General features: G+C 43.9%; 1 long non-coding RNA gene across 1 annotated transcript in view; it reads right to left on the reverse strand.

The window, feature by feature from the left end:
* The window catches only part of LOC138855458 (uncharacterized), a 30,858-nt gene extending 16,137 nt beyond the window's left edge, over positions 1–14,721 (reverse strand). The window contains exons 1-2 of the long non-coding RNA XR_011394699.1: positions 14,521–14,721; positions 1,091–1,356 (exon numbers count right to left, since the gene is read on the reverse strand). This is a non-coding gene — a long non-coding RNA (uncharacterized lncRNA). The remainder of the gene's footprint in view (positions 1–1,090; positions 1,357–14,520) is intronic.
* Positions 14,722–22,204: the final 7,483 nt, after the last annotated feature.

A 22,204-nucleotide genomic window follows, 5' to 3' on the forward strand; every position in this document is an offset into this window, starting at 1 on the left:
GGGTGGCATCCTGGGTGTTAGTGGACTGGTGTGGGTCACATCCTGGGTGTTAGTGGATTGGTGTGGGTCACATCCTGGGTGTTAGTGGACTGGTGTGTCACATCCTGGATGTTAGTGGACTGGTGTGGGTCACATCCTGGGTGTTAGTGGACTGGTGTGGGTCACATCCTGGGTGTTAGTGCATTATTGTGGGTCACATCCTGGGTGTTAGTGGACTGCTGTGGGTCACATCCTGGGTGTTAATGGACTGGTGTGGGACACATCCTGGGTGTTAGTGGACTGGTGTTGGTCACATGCTGGGTGTTAGTGGACTTATGTGGGTGGCATCTTGGGTGTTAGTGGACTGGTGTGTGTCACATCCTGGGTGTTAGTGGACTGGTGTGTGTCACATCCTGGATCTAAGTGGACTGGTGTGGGTCACATCCTGGGTGTTAGTGGACTGGTGTGGGTCACATCCTGGGTGTTAATGGACTGGCGTGGGACACATCCTGGGTGTTAGTGGACTGGTGTTGGTCACATCCTGGGTGTTAGTGGACTTGTTTGGGTGGCATCCTGGGTGTTAGTGGACTGGAGTGTGTCACATCCTGGGTGTTAGTGGACTGGTGTGTGTCACATCCTGGGTGTTAGTGGACTGGTGTGGGTCACATCCTGGGTGTTAGTGGACTGGTGTGGGTCACATCCTGGGTGTTAGTGGACTGGTGTGTGTCACATCCTGGGTGTTAGTGGACTGGTGTGTGTCACATCCTGGGTGTTAGTGGACTGGTGTGGGTCACATCCTGGGTGTTAGTGGACTGGTGTGGGTCACATCCTGGGTGTTAGTGGACTGGTGTGGGTCACATCCTGGGTGTTAGTGGACTGGTGTGGGTCACATCCTGGATGTTAGTGGACTGATGTGTGTCACATCCTGGGTGTTAGTGGACTGGTGTGGGTCACATCCTGGGTGTTAGTGGACTGGTGTGAGTCACATCCTGGGTGTTAGTGGACTGGTGTAGGTCACATCCTGGGTGTTAGTGGACTGGTGTGTGTCACATCCTGGGCGTTCGTGAGCAAGTACTGAACACGGCTGTGACAGCTAAGAATTACGACGTACTTGATAGACTCTTGTTAGACTCATGTTAGACTCTTAGACTAGCAGAAGAGTCTAAAGTTGAACATCAGGAACGTCTTGTATGGGCCCATTGGTGGCTGAGTTAGTCTCTCTGGAGGCGGTGGTTGTGGCTAGCGGGCATTTATGGTTGGGTAGAACACAGGAGGCGGGGCACGTCTGTGTGGAGGCTGCCGTACACCTGGCACGAACTCCTCCGTGTTCCGTGGTGCTCATCTTCTCCTTGAGTTCGTAGTCCAGAGGTACGATCACTGTGCAGCCACCAGCAGGAGGCACAACCAGGCCGAGGGAGGAGAGCAATGATGTCGTTAGTTCGTTTACTAGCTTATAATATACATATATATATGTATATATATATATATATATATATATATATATATATATATATATATATATATATATATATATATATATATATATATATATATGTCGTGCCGAATATGTAAAACTGACCAATTAGCAAGAACTCATTTAAAATTAAGCCCTTTCTAAAATTTTCTCTTATATGTTTAAAGATACATTTTTTTCATTAATGTTAATGTAAAAATTTATAATTTTGCACCAAAAGGAACTTAGAAAACTTACCTAACCTTATTATAACAAGGACAATTTATTTTAGCCTAACCCAACTAAATATATTTTAGATTTGTTTACAATAATTTAATACTAAACAAACACAGTGAAATATATTTTTTTCGTTAGGTTCAGAATGATTTTGGCGAAATTATTGCATACACAAATTTTCACTTGTCCTATATGGCAAGATGAGCGTTGCTATTTAAGCCAAGATCGCAAGTTCTGCCTATTCGGCACGACATATATATATATATATATATATATATATATATATATATTTATATATATATATATATATATATATATATATATATATACATATATATATATATATATATATATATATATATATATATATATATATATATATATATATATATATATATATATATATATATATATATATATATATATATATATATATATATATATATATATATATCGTGCCGAATAGGTAAAACTGGTCAATTAGCAAGAACTCATGTCATATTAGTCGTTTGTAATAAAAATTCTCTTATACGTTTAAAGATATATTTTTTTCATTCACGTTAATTTAAAAATTAATCATTTTGTACCAAAAGAACCTTAGAAAACTTATCTGACCTTATTATAACAAACGCAGTTTTATTTAGCATTATCCAATTAAATATATTTTAGATAAGTTTAGAATTATTTAATAATAAACAAAGACAATAAAATACATTTTTCTTTAGGTTCAGAATTATTTTTGCGAAATTATTACATAAACAAATTTTCGCTTGCCCTATTCGGCAAGAAGAGCGTTGCTATTTAAGCCAAAATCGCAAGTTTTACGTATTCGACATGACATATATATCACAGAATGACATGCGGAACAAGCCACATATAGATGGTAATCTCTAAATCTTAATATTTCTCACTCATACCGGGGATCGAACAACGGACACTCGGTATGTGAGGTGAATGCGTTGTCAACCGAGCCACTGGCGCTTCTGAGGAAGCCGGCGATTGCAGTTTACCAAGTGGTAAGAACCAGTCGATGTTGGGATCTTCTCTGTGTTGTGACTCAGGAAATATTTGTGTCGGCTGGAGCCAATAATGCGCGTTGGGAATTTAAGGTTTGTGATTTTTTCTGGGTATATTCTTGTTCTTCTAAAATATATTTATCTCTGTAAATTCTGAGTGCTTTCAGATGTATTTTCAACTTTGATGGAGTCGGGTCCGTATGTACTGTTAATGGTACGAAAGGTTCAACTATGTTATGTGACTCACGTAATCGTAATGACACGATTATAAACCGTACCACGGGTGGGGTTAGAACCCGCGATCAGAGAGTCGCAAAACTCCAGATCGTCGCGTTAGCCACTGGACCAGCTGGCTACAATAACATTTATCCAACTGGGTATATTTCTACACCATGGGAAGGTTAGCATAGGCCACCACTGTGACCAGAAATGCATTTGCGGTCCCAGAGGTGCCTATGGAGTATAAATATACCTAGCTGGATAAATATTATTGTACCAGCTGGTCCAGTGGTTAACGCAACGGTCTGAACCGCGGGTTCTAACCCCACCCGTGGTATGGTTTGTTAAGTGACTTTGAACCCATCTAGGCTGATACGTCTAGGAACAATCAAGAGGTTATATTAGCCAGATAATATACCTTTGACACCATAAGACACAATACATGACACATGCTCTAAAGGGTCAAAAAAAATCCTTTGTGGGAGGAGTCGAGGTGAAATCTGCAGTATAAACAAGCAGGGAAGGTAGACAATTGTTTGATCATTGGGGACTCAGTTTCAGATGGAGGTCACGTAATTTTTGACGACCACACTGTTGAGTCTGGTAATTTCTGCAGAATGTTGCAAGTTTGAGCTACTTACTGAGGTGGAAGATCTCGAAGACGCTGCAGGGAACGGGATTCACTAGTTTAAGAAGTCAGGTCCCTGTGGAATCCAACCCTTCTCAGTCATAACTCTGTCATAACACCATGAAGACTGAAAGATGTGCCTTGTACCAAGATACCTTTGTGCTGCCCCAACATTAAGATACATGTGCAACAGTTGGGTATCTTTGTTGATAAAACTTTTGCCTACACAGTAGGTTTCTTCAGTCAAATACAGAGGGAGCAGGTATAGTAGTGAATCAGTCCCTCATCCTTGGAGATAAAGGTTTTGGTCAGGTTGGATTCCAGAGGCACCTGCCTTCTCACTTCCACTAATGAATCCCGTCCCGTACAACGTCTTCCAGGTCTTCCACCTCACCTCCGACGGTATTTACGACTTCGGTCTTGTAATTCAGCTTCAGTTTGAGGTGGTCAGTCCCTCCAGACTGCGGGACTGACCACCGCAAACACTGTTAGCTCTGTATATGACTGATGTAGCATACTGGACTGAAGAGCTTCTAGTGTGCATTCCTTGATAAGTTGGTAATGCTGGACGATATTCCTGGTCTCTCAGCACGTTTCGCTCAGCCTTGAGCGAAATGTTGTACTAAAAAGATCCTCTGCTACTAGTATCTATATTTTCACTTTATCTACCTCGTCCCCTTTATCTACCTCGTCCCCTTTATCTACCTCGTCCCCTTTATCTACCTCGTCCCCTTTATCTACCTCGTCCCCTTTATCTACCTCGTCCCCTTTATCTACCTCGTCCCCTTTATCTACCTCGTCCCCTTTATCTACCTCGTCCCCTTTATCTACCTCGTCCCCTTTATCTACCTCGTCCCCTTTATCTACCTCGTCTCTCGTCCCCTTTATCTACCTCGTCCCCTTTGTCTACCTCGCCCCCTTTATCTACCTCGTCCCCTTTATCAACCTCGTCCCCTTTATCTACCTCGTCCCCTTTATCTACCTCGTCCCCTTTATCTACCTCGTCCCCTTTATCTACCTCGTCCCCTTTGTCTACCTCGCCCCCTTTATCTACCTCGTCCCCTTTATCAACCTCGTCCCCTTTATCTACCTCGTCCCCTTCATCTACCTCGTCCCCTTTATCTACCTCGTCCTCTTTATCTACCGCGTCCCCTTTATCTACCTCGTCCCCTTTATCTACCTCGTCCCCTTTATCTACCTCGTCCCCTTTATCTACTTCGTCTCTCGTCCCCTTTATCTACCTCGTCTCTCGTCCCCTTTATCTACCTCGTCCCCTTTTTCTACCTCGCCCCCTTTATCTACCTCGTCCCCTTTATCAACCTCGTCCCCTTTATCTACCTCGTCCCCTTTATCTACCTCGTCCCCTTTATCTACCTCGTCCCCTTTATCTACCTCGTCCCCTTTATCTACCTCGTCCCCTTTGTCTACCTCGTCCCCTTTATCTACCTCGTCTCCTTTATCTACCTCGTCCCTTTTATCTACCTCGTCCCCTTTATCTACCTCGTCCCCATTATCTACCTCGTCCCCTTTGTCTACCTCGTCCCCTTTATCTACCTCGTCCCCTTTCTCTACCTCGTCCCCTTTATCTACCTCGTCCCCTATATCTACCTCGTCCCCTTTATCTACATCGTCCCCTTTATCTACCTCGTCCCCTTTGTCTACCTCGTCCCCTTTATCTACCTCGTCCCCTTTATCTACCTCGTCCCCTTTATCTACCTCGTCCCCTTTGTCTACCTCGTCCCCTTTATCTACCTCGTCCCCTTTATCTACCTCGTCCCCTTTATCTACCTCGTCCCCTTTATCTACCTCGTCCCCTTTATCTACATCGTCCCCTTTATCTACCTCGTCCCCTTTATGTACCTCGTCCCCTTTATCTACCTCGTCCCCTTCATCTACCTCGTCCCCTTTGTCTACCTCGTCCCCTTTATCTACCTCGTCCCCTTTATCTACCTCGTCCCCTTTATCTACCTCGTCCCCTTTATCTACCTCGTCCCCTTTATCTACCTCGTCCCCTTTGTCTACCTCGTCCCCTTTATCTACCTCCTCCCCTTTATCTACCTCGTCCCCTTTATCTTCCTCGTCCCCTTTATCTACCTGGTCCCCTTTATCTACCTCGTCCCCTTTGTCTACCTCGTCCCCTTTATCTACCTCGTCCCCTTTATCTACCTCGTCCCTTTTATCTACCTCGTCCCCTTTATCTACCTCGTCCCCTTTATCTACCTCGTCTCTCGTCCCCTTTATCTACCTCGTCCCCTTTATCTACCTCGTCCCCTTTATCTACCTCGTCCCCTTTATCTACCTCGTCCCCTTTATCTACCTCGTCACCTTTATCTACCTCGTCCCCTTTATCTACCTCGTCCCCTTTATCTACCTCGTCCCCTTTATCTACCTCGTCCCCTTTATCTACCTAGTCCCCTTTATCTACCTCGTCCCCTTTATCTACCTCGTCCCCTTTATCTACCTCGTCCCCTTTATCTACCTCGTCCCCTTTATCTACCTCGTCCCCTTTATCTACCTCGTCCCCTTTATCTACCTCGTCTCTCGTCCCCTTTATGTACCTCGTCCCTCGTCCCCTTTATCTACCTCGTCCCTCGTCCCCTTTATCTACCTCGTCTCTCGTCCTCTCCATCTACCTCGTCCCCTTTATCTACCTCGTCCCTCGTCCCCTTTATCTACCTCGTCCCTCGTCCCCTTTATCTGCCTCGTCTCTCGTCCTCTCCATCTACCTCGTCTCTCGTCCTCTCCATCTACCTCGTCCCTCGTCCTCTCCATCTACCTCGTCTCTCGTCCTCTCCATCTACCTCGTCTCTCGTCCTCTCCATCTACCTCGTCCCTCGTCCTCTCCATCTACCTCGTCCCTCGTCCTCTCCATCTACCTCGTCTCTCGTCCTCTCCATCTACCTCGTCTCTCGTCCTCTCCATCTACCTCGTCTCTCGTCCTCTCCATCTACCTCGTCTCTCGTCCTCTCCATCTACCTCGTCTCTCGTCCTCTCCATCTACCTCGTCCCTCGTCCTCTCCATCTACCTGGTACCCTCCATCTACCTTGTACCCTCATTCTACCTGTTACCCTCCATCTACCTGGTACCCTCCATCTACCTGGTACCCTCCATCTACCTGGTACCCTCCATCTACCTGGTACCCTACATCTACCTTGTACCCTCATTCTACCTGTTACCCTCCATCTACCTGGTACCCTCCATCTACCTGGTACCCTCCATCTACCTGGTACCCTCCATCTACCTGGTACCCTACATCTACCTGGTACCCTCCATCTACCTGGTACCCTTCATCTACTTTGTACCCTCCATCTACCTGATACCCTCCATCTACCTGATACCCTCCATCTACTTAGTACCCTTCAATCTATCTGATACCCTCCATCTACCTGGTACCCTCCATCTACCTTGTACCCTCCATCTACCTGGTACCCTCCATCTACCTGGTATCCTTCAATCTACCTGATACCCTCCATCTGCCTGGTACCCTCCATCTACCTGGTATCCTTCAATCTACCTGATACCCTTCATCTACTTGGTACCCTCCATCTACCTCGTACTCTTCAATCTACCTGATACCCTCCATCTACCTGGTACTCTCCATCTACCTGGTACCCTCCATCTACCTGGTACCCTCCATCTACCTGGTACTCTCCATCTACCTGGTACCCTCCATCAACCTGGTCCCCTCCATCTACCTGGTACTCTCCATCTACCTGGTACCCTCCATCAACCTGGTCCCCTCCATCTACCTGGTACCCTCCATCTACCTGGTACCCTCCATCTACCTGGTACTCTCCATCTACCTGGTCCCCTCCATCAACCTGGTCCCCTCCATCTACCTGGTACTCTCCATCTACCTGGTACCCTCCATCTACCTGGTACGCTCCATCTACCTGGTCCCTCCTCTCTATCTACCTGGTCCCCTCCATCTACCTGGTCCCCTCCATCTACCTGGTCCCCTCCATTTGCCTGGTCTCCTCCATCTACCTGGTCCCCTCCATCTACCTGGTCCACTCCATCTACCTGGTCCCCTCCATCTACCTGGTCCCCTCCATCTACCTGGTCCCCTCCATCTACCTGGTCCCTCCTCTCTATCTACCTGGTCCCCTCCATCTACCTGGTCTCCTCCATCTACCTGGTCCCCTCCATCTACCTGGTCCACTCCATCTACCTGGTCCCCTCCATCTACCTGGTCCCCTCCATCTACCTGGTCCCCTCCATCTACCTGGTCCCGCCTCTCTATCTACCTGGTCCCCTCCATCTACCTGGTCCCCTCCATCTACCTGGTCCCCTCCATTTGCCTGGTCTCCTCCATCTACCTGGTCCCCTCCATCTACCTGGTCCACTCCATCTACCTGGTCCCCTCCATCTACCTGGTCCCCTCCATCTACCTGGTCCCCTCCATCTACCTGGTCCCTCCTCTCTATCTACCTGGTCCCCTCCATCTACCTGGTCTCCTCCATCTACCTGGTCCCCTCCATCTACCTGGTCCACTCCATCTACCTGGTCCCCTCCATCTACCTGGTCCCCTCCATCTACCTGGTCCCCTCCATCTACCTGGTCCCTCCTCTCTATCTACCTGGTCCCCTCCATCTACCTGGTCTCCTCCATCTACCTGGTACCCTCCATCAACCTGGTCCCCTCCATCTACCTGGTACTCTCCATCTACCTGGTACCCTCCATCAACCTGGTCCCCTCCATCTACCTGGTACCCTCCATCTACCTGGTACCCTCCATCTACCTGGTACTCTCCATCTACCTGGTCCCCTCCATCAACCTGGTCCCCTCCATCTACCTGGTACTCTCCATCTACCTGGTACCCTCCATCTACCTGGTACGCTCCATCTACCTGGTCCCTCCTCTCTATCTACCTGGTCCCCTCCATCTACCTGGTCCCCTCCATCTACCTGGTCCCCTCCATTTGCCTGGTCTCCTCCATCTACCTGGTCCCCTCCATCTACCTGGTCCACTCCATCTACCTGGTCCCCTCCATCTACCTGGTCCCCTCCATCTACCTGGTCCCCTCCATCTACCTGGTCCCTCCTCTCTATCTACCTGGTCCCCTCCATCTACCTGGTCTCCTCCATCTACCTGGTCCCCTCCATCTACCTGGTCCACTCCATCTACCTGGTCCCCTCCATCTACCTGGTCCCCTCCATCTACCTGGTCCCCTCCATCTACCTGGTCCCTCCTCTCTATCTACCTGGTCCCCTCCATCTACCTGGTCCCCTCCATCTACCTGGTCCCCTCCATTTGCCTGGTCCCCTCCATCTACCTGGTCCCCTCCATCTACCTGGTCCCCTCCATCTACCTGGTCCCCTCCATTTACCTGGTCCCCTCCATCTACCTGGTCCCCTCCATCTACCTGGTCCCCTCCATTTGCCTGGTCCCCTCCATCTACCTGGTCCCCTCCATCTACCTGGTCCCCTCCATCTACCTGGTCCCCTCCATCTACCTGGTCCCCTCCATCTACCTGGTCCCCTCCATCTACCTGGTCCCTCCCCTCCATCAATATAGCATCATCGATCATCAATATATCATCGAATAATGTCAATGAGACAACTAGTAACATTAATTATCATCAATGTAGCCCAGAGTACCATCAATGATGCACAAAGTAGCAGCAAGTAGCACACAGTATCGTTAAAAGCATCAAGTAACACCAAGTAGCACTGATGCCATGAAATAGCTCTGAGTAGCGCAAGTAGCACTGGCATTCCATCACTAAGTAGCACAATACATTTCTAAATAACATTAAGTAACATCTAAGTAACATCATGTAGCACTAAGTAACATCAAGTAACACTAACATCAAGTAGCACTAAGTAACATCAAGTAACACTAAGTAACATCAAGTAGCACTAAGTAACATCAAGTAACACTAAGTAACACCAAGTAACACTAAGTAACATCAAGTAGCACTAAGTAGCATCAAGTAACACTAAGTAACATCAAGTAGCACTAAGTAACATCAAGTAACACTAAGTAACACCAAGTAACACTAAGTAACATCAAGTAGCACTAAGTAACATCAAGTAACACTAAGTAACATCAAGTAGCACTAAGTAACATCAAGTAACACTAAGTAACATCAAGTAGCACTAAGTAACACCAAGTAACACTAAGTAACATCAAGTAACACTAACATCAAGTAGCTCTAAGTAACATCAAGTAACACTAAGTAACATCAACTAACACTAAGTAACATCAAGTAGCACTAAGTAACATCAAGTAACACTAAGTAACATCAAGTAGCACTAAGTAACATCAAGTAGCACTAAGTAACATCAAGTAGCACTAAGTAACATCAAGTAGCACTAAGTAACATCATGTAGCACTAAGTAGCATCAAGTAACACTAAGTAACATCAAGTAACACTAAGTAACATCAAGTAACACTAAGTAACATCAAGAAACACTAAGTAACATCAAGTAGCACTAAGTAACATCAAGAAACATTAAGTAACATCATGTAGCACTAAGTAACAACAAGTAGCACTAAGTAACATCATGTAGCACTAAGTAACATCAAGTAACACTAAGTAACATCAAGAAACACTAAGTAACATCAAGTAGCACTAAGTAACATCAAGAAACATTAAGTAACATCATGTAGCACTAAGTAACATCAAGTAGCACTAAGTAACATCAAGTAGCACTAAGTAACATCAAGTAGCACTAAGTAACATCATGTAGCACTAAGTAACATCAAGTAGCACTAAGTAACATCAAGTAGCACTAAGTAGCATCAAGTAACACTAAGTAACATCAAGTAGCACTAAGTAACATCAAACAACACTTAGTAACCTCAAGTAACACTAAGTAGCATCAAGTAACACTAAGTAACATCAAGCAACACTTAGTAACCTCAAGTAACACTAAGTAGCATCAAGTAACACTAAGTAACATCAAGCAACACTTAGTAACATCAAGTAACACTAAGTAACATCAAGTAGCACTAAGTAACATCAAGTAGCACTAAGTAACCTCAAGTAACACTAAGTAGCATCAAGTAACACTAAGTAACATCAAGCAAAACTTAGTAACATCAAGTAACACTAAGTAGCATCAAGTAGCACTAAGTAACCTCAAGTGACACTAAGTAGCATCAAATAACACTAAGTAACATCAAGTAACACTAAGTAACATCAAGTAGCACTAAGTAACCTCAAGTGACACTAAGTAGCATCAAGTAACACTAAGTAACTTCAAGTAACACTAAGTAACATCAAGTAGCACTAAGTAACATCAAGTAGCACTAAGTAGCATCAAGTAACACTAAGTAGCATCAAGAACCACTAAGTAATTTCAAGTAACACTAAGTAACACCAATTAACATTAAGTAACACCAAGTAACACTAAGTAACACCAAGTAACACTAAGTAACATCAAGTAGCACTAAGTAACATCAAGTAACACTAAGTAACATCAAGTAACACTAAGTAACATCAAGTAACACTAAGTAACATCAAGTAGCACTAAGTAACACCAAGTAACACTAAGTAACATCAAGTAGCACTAAGTAACATCAAGTAGCACTAAGTAACATCAAGTAACACTAAGTAACATCAAGTAGCACTAAGTAACATCAAGTAGCACTAAGTAACATCAAGTAACACTAAGTAACATCAAGTAGCACTAAGTAACATCAAGTAACACTAAGTAACATCAAGTAGCACTAAGTAACACCAAGTAACACTAAGTAACATCAAGTAATACTATGTAATATCAAGGAGCACTAAGTAACATCAAGTATCACTAAGTAACATCAAGTATCACTAAGTAACATCAAGTAACACTAAGTAACATCAAGTAGCACTAAGTAACCTCAAGTAACACTAATTAGCATCAAGTAACACTAAGTAGCATCAAGTTACACTAAGCAACATCAAGTAACACTAAGTAACATCAAGTAACACTTAGTAACATCAAGTAACTCTAATTAGCATCAAGTAGCACTAAGTAGCATCTAGTAGCACTAAGTAACATCAAGTAACACTAAGTAACATCAAGTATCACTAAGTAACATCAAGTAACACAAAGTAACATCAAGTAGCACTAAGTAACCTCAAGTAACACTAATTAGCATCAAGTAACACTAAGTAGCATCAAGTTACACTAAGCAACATCAAGTAACACTAAGTAACATCAAGTAACACTTAGCAACATCAAGTAACTCTAATTAGCATCAAGTAGCACTAAGTAGCATCTAGTAGCACTAAGTAACATCAAGTAACACTAAGTAACATCAAGTAGCACTAAGTAACATCAAGTAGCACTAAGTAACATCAAGTAACACTATGTAACATCAAGTAGCACTAAGTAACATCAAGTAACTCTAAGTAACATCAAGTAACACTTAGTAACATCATGTAGCACTAAGTAACATCAAGTAACACTTAGTAACATCAAGTAGCACTAAGTAACATCATGTAGCACTAAGTAGCATCAAGTAACACTAAGTAACATCATGTAGCACTAAGTAGCATCAAGTAACACTAAGTAACATCAAGTAACACTAAGTAACATCAAGTAACACTAAGTAACATCAAGTAACACTAAGTAACATCATGTAGCACTAAGTAACATAAAGTAACACTAGGTAACATCCTGTAGCACTAAGTAACATATAGTAACACTAAGTAACATCAAGTAACACTAAGTAACATCAAGTAGCACTAAGTAACATCAAGTAGCACTAAGTAACATCAAGTAACACTAAGTAACATCAAGTAACACTAAGTAACATCATGTAGCACTAAGTAACATCATGTAGCACTAAGTAACATCAAGTAGCACTAAGTAACATCAAGTAGCACTAAGTTACATCAAGTAACACTAAGTAACATCAAGTAGCACTAAGTAACATCAAGTAACACTAAGTAACATCAAGTAGCACTAAGTAACATCAAGTAACACTAAGTAACATGAAGTAGCACTAAGTAACATCAAGTAACACTAAGTAACATCAAGTAGCACTAAGTAACATCAAGTACGACTAAGTAACATCAAGTAGCACTAAGTAACATCAAGTAACACTAAGTAACATCAAGTAACGTTAAGTAACATCAAGTAACACTAAGTAACATCAAGTAACACTAAGTAACATCAAGTAATCCTAAGTAACATCAAGTAGCACTAAGTAACATCAAGTAGCACTAAGTAACATCAAGTAACACTAAGTAACATCAAGTAATCCTAAGTAACATCAAGTAGCACTAAGTAACATCAAGTAACACTAAGTAACATCAAGTAACACTAAGTAACATCAAGTAACACTAAGTAACATCAAGTACCACTAAGTAACATCATGTAACACTAAGTAACATCAAGTAATCCTAAGTAACATCAAGTAGCACTAAGTAACATCAAGTAATCCTAAGTAACATCAAGTAACACTAAGTAACATCAAGTAACACTAAGTAACATCAAGTAACACTAAGTAACATCAAGTAACACTAAGTAACATCATGTAACACTAAGTAACATCAAGTAACACTAAGTAACATCAAGTAACACTAAGTAACATCAAGTAACACTATGTAACATCAAGTAACACTAAGTAACATCAAGTAACACTAAGTAACATCAAGTAACACTAAGTAACATCAAGTAACACTAAGTGACATCAAGTAACACTAAGTAACATCAAGTAGCACTAAGTAACATCAAGTAGCACTAAGTAACATCAAGTAACACTATGTAACATCAAGTAGCACTAAGTAACATCAAGTAACTCTAAGTAACATCAAGTAACACTTAGTAACATCATGTAGCACTAAGTAACATCAAGTAACACTTAGTAACATCTAGTAGCACTAAGTAACATCATGTAGCACTAAGTAGCATCAAGTAACACTAAGTAACATCATGTAGCACTAAGTAGCATCAAGTAACACTAAGTAACATCAAGTAACACTAAGTAACATCAAGTAACACTAAGTAACATCAAGTAACACTAAGTAACATCATGTAGCACTAAGTAACATAAAGTAACACTAGGTAACATCCTGTAGCACTAAGTAACATATAGTAACACTAAGTAACATCAAGTAACACTAAGTAACATCAAGTAGCACTAAGTAACATCAAGTAGCACTAAGTAACATCAAGTAACACTAAGTAACATCAAGTAACACTAAGTAACATCATGTAGCACTAAGTAACATCATGTAGCACTAAGTAACATCAAGTAGCACTAAGTAACATCAAGTAGCACTAAGTAACATCAAGTAACACTAAGTAACATCAAGTAGCACTAAGTAACATCAAGTAACACTAAGTAACATCAAGTAGCACTAAGTAACATCAAGTAACACTAAGTAACATCAAGTAGCACTAAGTAACATCAAGTAACACTAAGTAACATCAAGTAGCACTAAGTAACATCAAGTAAGACTAAGTAACATCAAGTAGCACTAAGTAACATCAAGTAACACTAAGTAACATCAAGTAACGTTAAGTAACATCAAGTAACACTAAGTAACATCAAGTAACACTAAGTAACATCAAGTAATCCTAAGTAACATCAAGTAGCACTAAGTAACATCAAGTAGCACTAAGTAACATCAAGTAACACTAAGTAACATCAAGTAATCTTAAGTAACATCAAGTAGCACTAAGTAACATCAAGTAACACTAAGTAACATCAAGTAACACTAAGTAACATCAAGTACCACTAAGTAACATCATGTAACACTAAGTGTCATCAAGTAATCCTAAGTAACATCAAGTAGCACTAAGTAACATCAAGTAATCCTAAGTAACATCAAGTAACACTAAGTAACATCAAGTAACACTAAGTAACATCAAGTAACACTAAGTAACATCAAGTAACACTAAGTAACATCAAGTAACACTAAGTAACATCAAGTAACACTAAGTAACATCAAGTAACACTAAGTAACATCAAGTAACACTAAGTAACATCAAGTAACACTAAGTAACACTAAGTAACACTAAGTAACATCAAGTAGCAGTAACATTACCTTCACTCTGAGTGGCAGAGTCGACTCTCTGGGACGACACAGAAAGATGGTGTCTGATGGTCGAATATTTTGATCCCATCCTCATTGACTGTCGAACGTTCCTTTCTGGTCGTATTAAAATAATGTACAGTTTGGGGGTGAACAAGCAGACTATTGCTACTGTTGCTGAGAGGGACACAGTGACGGATGTGGTGGTGATACGTAGCTGTGGGAGAGAGAGAGTGAGACAGTGACGGATGTGGTGGTGATACGTAACTGTGGGAGAGAGAGTGAGAGAGAGAGAGAGAGAGAGAGAGAGAGAGAGAGAGAGAGAGAGAGAGAGAGAGAGAGAGAGAGAGAGAGAGAGAGAGAGAGAGAGAGAGAGAGAGAGAGAGAGAGAGAGAGAGAGAGAGAGAGAGAGAGAGAGAGAGAGAGAGAGAGAGAGAGAGAGAGAGAGAGAGAGAGAGAGAGAGAGAGAGAGAGAGAGAGAGAGAGAGAGAGAGAGAGAGAGAGAGAGAGAGAGAGAGAGAGAGAGAGAGAGAGAGAGAGAGAGAGAGAGAGAGAGAGAGAGAGAGAGAGAGAGAGAGAGAGATAGAGAGAGAGAGAGAGAGAGAGAGAGAGAGAGAGAGAGAGAGAGAGAGAGAGAGAGAGAGAGAGAGAGAGAGAGAGAGAGAGAGAGAGAGAGAGAGAGAAAGAGAGAGGGAGAGAGAGAGAGTAAGGAATCCTTAACCTGTAAATAGCTGTCAATAAAGCTAGGGATCTTTAACCTTGTCAAACCCTGTGTAAAAAAAAGAGGCTGCGACTGCTTGACAGAGTAGAGAACAGAGCAAGACGTCTCATCTCTCGCCTGGACCAGTCCAGGATAGATCTGTCATTTCAGCAGAGCCTTCAACATAGGAGGGATGTGGGTGGCCTTACTGTTATGTACAAGGCCAATATTGTCAAAATACCACACTTGGATCCACTTCGAGGACAGCGTGAAGCAAGCTTTTATGCCACAAGACGGGCAGCCAGCAGCAATTTCACCCTGGCTGTAGCCTTCTCCAGAACATCACTTCATCTGAGATTATTTATCCTCAGGATGACTGGAGTCTGGAACACATTCATACAGCATAATGATGTCAACGAAACAAAGTCAGTTGATCAAATTAAAATTCTGGCCGACAGATGGTCCACAACTGTCCCACAGATGGTCCACAACTGCCCCACAGATGGCTCCAACTTCATCCTGTTCCCTACTTGTATGTCTCATAACAATAAAAATGCTTTCAAATGAGCTGACATAAGAACAGCTCTTAGCTTCTTAAGCATTGAATTAATAAACCTATAGAATCATGAAACCTTGTCCAGAGCCCTAGAGAGAGAGAGCGAGAGAGAGCAAGAGAGAGAGAGAGAGAGAGAGAGAGAGAGAGAGAGAGAGAGTGAGAGAGTGAGAGAGTATCACATACCTCAACATTGTTAGCAGTGGAGAAATATATAGGGACGAAGGCGAGCCAGATAATACACGTTGTATACATGGTGAAGCCGATGTGTTTACTCTCGTTGAACGCCTCGGGGATCTTCCGGGTGAGAACGGCGTACACGGTGCACACCACGATCAGTCCTGTGGGCAGAGAACGACACCTGATCAACAAATCATCACCAGCACCTGGCTACTCACATTGAACGCCACCTGGTCACTCACAGTGAACGCCACCTGGACACTCACGATGAACGCCACCTGGTCACTCACGATGAACGTCACCTGGTCACTCACGGTGAATTGAACCTGGTCACTCACGATGAACGGCACTTGGTAACTCACGATGAACGACACTTGGTAACTCACGATGAACGGCACTTGGTAACTCACGATGAACGGCACTTGGTAACTCACGATGAACGGCACTTGGTAACTCACGATGAACGGCACTTGGTAACTCACGATGAACGACACTTGGTAACTCACGATGAACGGCACTTGGTAACTCACGATGAACGGCACCTGGTCACTTACGTTGAACGGCACCTGGTCACTTACGTTGAACGGCACCTGGTCACTCAAAGTGAACGGCACTTGGACACTCACGATGAACGGCCCCTGGTCACTCACGGTGAATTAAACCTGGTCACCCACGATGAATGACACCTGGTCACTCAAGGTGAACGACACTTCGACACTCACGATAAACGTCACCTGGTCACTCACAATAAACGTCACCTGGTCACTCACGATAAACGTCACCTGGTCACTCACGATAAACGTCACCTGGTCACTCACGATAAACGTCACCTGGTCACTCACAATAAACGTCACCTGGTCACTCACGATAAACGTCACCTGGTCACTCACGATAAACGTCACCTGGTCAATCATGATAAACGTCACCTGGTCACTCACGATAAACGTCACCTGGTCACTCACGATAAACGTCACCTGGTCACTCACGATAAACGTCACCTGGTCACTCACGATAAACGTCACCTGGTCACTCACGATAAACGTCACCTGGTCACTCACGATAAACGTCACCTGGTCACTCACGATAAACGTCACCTGGTCACTCACGATAAACGTCACCTGGTCAATCATGATAAACGTCACCTGGTCACACTTAAATGTGGCTGCCTTTTAATCCAAGAGTCTCAGGTCAAATCTGGTGACAAAATCTGGTGACAAGATCAAAATTTTGGGAAATATTTGTGAGAGTATTATTTAAAAAAATCAATATTCCCCCCCCCCAGTAAACCCTTATGGTAAAGCAGGAATTCAAGATGGCGTCCAATATGGCTGCCGTTTCTTGTTTTATTCGTGTTTACATTCAGACATGACAGAAATATAATGAGAGTCTCGGAACATAGGTTTTCTGACACAAGTCATGAAAATACAACAGAATTATAAATAATAATTAATGTACATGTAATGTATATATTACGTGGGTACGAAATGTATTAAAACACCATACCACGGGTGGGGATAGAACCCGCGGTCAGAGATAGAACCCGAGGTCAGAGAGTCTCAACACTCCAGACCGTCGCGTTAGCCACTGGACAAGCTAGCCACAATAATGTGTAGTGTATACCATGGTTATCTAGGCTGTTTTTTGATTTCTGATTATGGGTTTACATTGTGTACTTTGCAGGGGGACGCTAGGTTCCACTGGTTGTGTAAATGTTGGAGGTAATGGCCGCAATCTTTGCAGAGGGACGCTAGGTTCCACTGGTTGCGTAAATGTTGGAGGTAATGGCCGCAATACCCTTGTGTTGGCGAGCATCATGCGAGATGATGGACCTCAGGAGACCTTGGAGAGAACAGCATCAACTGAATATGATAATAATGGTGGTATACAACAGTGACGAAACATTTCACCTACACAGTAGACTTCTGATTATACTTTGTATTCGACTGGAGAAAAGCCTACTGTTAGTGAAGAGTTTTGGAGTCAAGATACCTATCTCTTGCACATGTGTCTCACTCATCAGCATCCACTGAAGACTTTACAGCAGCAACTATACACTTGGAAGTACAATAACAAATGGAAAGTTCCAACATTGGACAGTGCGTGACTGTAAATTATCACAGTTACGGTCAAGTGTTCCAACATTGGACAGTGTGTGACTGTAAATTATCACAGTTACGGTCAAGTGTTCCAACATTGGACAGTGTGTGACTGTAAATTATCACAGTTGCGGTCAAGTGTTCCAACATTGGACAGTGTGTGACTGTAAATTATCACAGTTACGGTCAAGTGTTCCAACATTGGAGAGTGCGTGACTGTAAATTATCACAGTTACGGTCAAGTGTTCCAACATTGGACAGTGTGTGACTGTAAATTATCACAGTTGCGGTCAAGTGTTCCAACATTGGACAGTGTGTGACTGTAAATTATCACAGTTACGGTCAAGTGTTCCAACATTGGACAGTGTGTGACTGTAAATTATCACAGTTACGGTCAAGTGTTCCAACATTGGACAGTGTGTGACTGTAAATTATCACAGTTACGGTCAAGTGTTCCAACATTGGACAGTGTGTGACTGTAAATTATCACAGTTACGGTCAAGTGTTCCAACATTGGACAGTGCGTGACTGTAAATTATCACAGTTACGGTCAAGTGTTCCAACATTGGACAGTGTGTGACTGTAAATTATCACAGTTACGGTCAAGTGTTCCAACATTGGACAGTGTGCGACTGTAAATCATCACAGTTACGGTCAAGTGTTCCAACATTGGACAGTGTTTGACTGCAAATTCCCTTCAGTAAAATTCCAAAGGCAGATAAGTTATAAGCGACGTTGTATCTCTAGAACTCAAACGAGTGACTTAAATTGTGCTAGAGGGAGATAAGGTAAATGTGGAAATTCTGTTGCAGAGCGCTTATGCAATGGGAATGCCATTGATTCAGTTGCAAATGAGGTAAAGCGTCATTGTAATTGTGATCAGACATTCCTCCGGAATAGAGATCAGAGGGAAAAATAATCGTTTGGCAAGCCGGGAAATAATGTATGGGACGAGGCTTTCATGAATCTGTGAATGACTTCTAATGTGCATCCCAGGAATGTGCATCCCGGGAATGTGCATCCCAGGAATGTGCATCCCGGGAATGTGCATCCCGGGAATGTGCATCCCGGGAATGTGCATCCCGGGAATGTGCATCCCGGGAATGTGCATCCCGGGAATGTGCATCCCGGGAATGATGCTTCTGGCTGGCATATATGTGAAGCAGATTGAGGCACAGACAGACACACTGTCTCAACAGCTCCTGCCACTGCGGAGTCAGGGATTCTGTCAGTTGTACAAGAATGGTAGACAATACCATCAACATAAAGATTTAGACACATGTGCACATCTGGGTAGCTTTATTGTAGACGCTTTGTCATCCAGTGGTTTTAACAATACCCGTCTCTTTCCACCTGACTATCAGTATATAAGCACCAGCCTCCTTTGTCTCTGCTCCAGAATCTTCACAACTACGGTGCTCTCAACACCACCTCCAAGGCTGAGGGACAGATTACCTCATCTTTTGTATATAGTTCTACTGTCTTCTAATTATGTCCTAGAATCTGTATTGATAAAGTCACTGGATAGCGAAACGTCTACAAAAAAGATACCCAGATGTTGCAAATGTGTCTAAATCTTAATCTGTGAGTTGTTGATGGGTAGACACTGTCTTATTGACTACACTGGTGGCTAGACCGACCACTGTTACTGATCCGCATTTATGCCTCACCAACCCCAAGCACGGAACAATATATATATAACTCAGAATATACCAGAAAGCAGTATTTTTACATGCAGTGACTGGCTGTAACAGTGTCAGCAATTTATCGTCATAGCAAGCACAAATCTTTGAACACAATACACTTGCCGGACACGTTCGCAAATTCTGGCAGCGTCCAAGATGAGGGTAAACACGCACGAGCAACATTCGTTCTTAAACTGAACGACGCTGCCACCTCTAAAATACTCCATGAATGTCATGATATTGCAAACAAACGGGAAATCCCTTGAATCCTCCTGAGGTCAACATTTCAATCTTGCAAGATTACCTCGACTAGAGCTGCAACAGAACAAGATTAACATTACACTTATCTCGCTGTTCAGTAACGGATGGGAAATTCTTCGCCGCTAACAGAATAGGAATGAAACTCAAAGAATTACGTTCTGATACCAATGGAAGCCAACATTCCTGTGGCCTCTGACAACCTCAACAACATGGCTTCACTTTGGTGCAAAGCTGGTGGTTCTGTTGCGTCAAGTGGGTACAAAGCTGGTGGTTCTGTTGCGTCAAGTGGGTACAAAGCTGGTGGTTCTGTTGCGTCAAGTGGGTACAAAGCTGGTGGTTCTGTTGCGTCAAGTGGGTACAAAGCTGGTGGTTCTGTTGCGTCAAGTGGTACAAAGCTGGTGGTTGTAGTGCGTCAAGTGGGTACAAAGATGGTGGTTGTGTTACGTCAAGTGGGTACAAAGATGGTGGTTATGGTGCGTCAAGTGGGTACAAAACTGGTGGTTCTGTTGCGTCAAGTGGGTACAAAGCTCGTGGTTCTGTTGCGTCAAGTGGGTACAAAGCTGGTGGTTCTGTTGCGTCAAGTGGGTACAAAGCTCGTGGTTCTGTTGCGTCAAGTGGGTACAAAGCTGGTGGTTCTGTTGCGTCAAGTGGGTACAAAGCTGGTGGTTCTGTTGCGTCAAGTGGGTACAAAGCTGGTGGTTGTGTTGCGTCAAGTGGGTACTAAGCTGGTGGTTCTGTTGCGTCAAGTGGGTACAAAGATGGTGGTTGTGTTGCGTCAAGTGGGTACAAAGCTGGTGGTTCTGTTGCGTCAAGTGGGTACAAAGCTGGTGGTTGTGTTGCGTCAAGTGGGTACTAAGCTGGTGGTTCTGTTGCGTCAAGTGGGTACAAAGATGGTGGTTGTGTTGCGTCAAGTGGGTACTAAGCTGGTGGTTCTGTTGCGTCAAGTGGGTACAAAGCTGGTGGTTGTGTTGCGTCAAGTGGGTACAAAGCTGGTGGTTCTGTTGCGTCAAGTGGGTACAAAGATGGTGGTTGTGTTGCGTCAAGTGGGTACTAAGCTGGTGGTTGTGGCGCGTCAAGAGGGTACAAAGCTGGTGATTGTGGTGCGTCAAGTGGGTACAAAGCTGGTGGTTGTGTTGCTTCAAGTAGGTACAAAGCTGGTGGTTGTGTTGCGTCAAATGGGTACTAAGCTGGTGGTTGTGTTGCGTCAAGTGGGTACAAAGCTGGTGGTTGTGTTGCGTCAAATGGGTACTAAGCTGGTGGTTGTGTTGCGTCAAGTGGGTACAAAGCTGGTGGTTGTGTTGCGTCAAGTGGGTACTAAGCTGGGGGTTGTGGTGCGTCAAGTGGGTACAAAGCTGGTGGTTGTGGTGCGTCAAGTGGGTACAAAGCTGGTGGTTGTGGCGCATCAAGTGGGCACAAAGCTGGTGGTTGTGGTGCGTCAAGTGGGTACAAAGATGGTGGTTGTGGTGCGTCAAGTGGGTACAAAGCTGGTGATTGTGGTGCGTCAAGTGGGTACAAAGCTGGTGGTTGTGTTGCTTCAAGTAGGTACAAAGCTGGTGGTTGTGTTGCGTCAAATGGGTACAAAGCTGGTGGTTGTGTTGCGTCAAGTGGGTACAAAGCTGGTGGTTGTGTTGCGTCAAATGGGTACTAAGCTGGTGGTTGTGTTGCGTCAAGTGGGTACAAAGCTGGTGGTTGTGTTGCATCAAGTGGGTACTAAGCTGGGGGTTGTGGTGCGTCAAGTGGGTACAAAGCTGGTGGTTGTGGTGCGTCAAGTGGGTACAAAGCTGGTGGTTGTGGCGCATCAAGTGGGCACAAAGCTGGTGGTTGTGGTGCGTCAAGTGGGTACAAAGATGGTGGTTGTGGTGCGTCAAGTGGGTACAAAGCTGGTGATTGTGGTGCGTCAAGTGGGTACAAAGATGGTGGTTGTGGTGCGTCAAGTGGGTACAAAGCTGGTGGCTGAGGAGCGTCAAGTGGGTACAAAACTGGTGGCTGTGGTGCGTCAAGTGGGTACAAAGATGGTGGTTGTGTTGCATCAAGTGGGAACAAAGCTGGTGGTTGTGTTGCGTCAAGTGGGTACAAAGCTGGTGGCTGAGGAGCGTCAAGTGGGTACAAAACTGGTGGCTGTGGTGCGTCAAGTGGGTACAAAGATGGTGGTTGTGTTGCGTCAAGTGGGTACAAAGATGGTGGTTGTGGTGCGTCAAGTGGGTACAAAGCTGGTGGTTGT

The sequence above is a fragment of the Cherax quadricarinatus genome, chromosome 95, assembly GCF_038502225.1.
Source record: "Cherax quadricarinatus isolate ZL_2023a chromosome 95, ASM3850222v1, whole genome shotgun sequence".
Classification (NCBI taxonomy): domain Eukaryota; kingdom Metazoa; phylum Arthropoda; class Malacostraca; order Decapoda; family Parastacidae; genus Cherax; species Cherax quadricarinatus.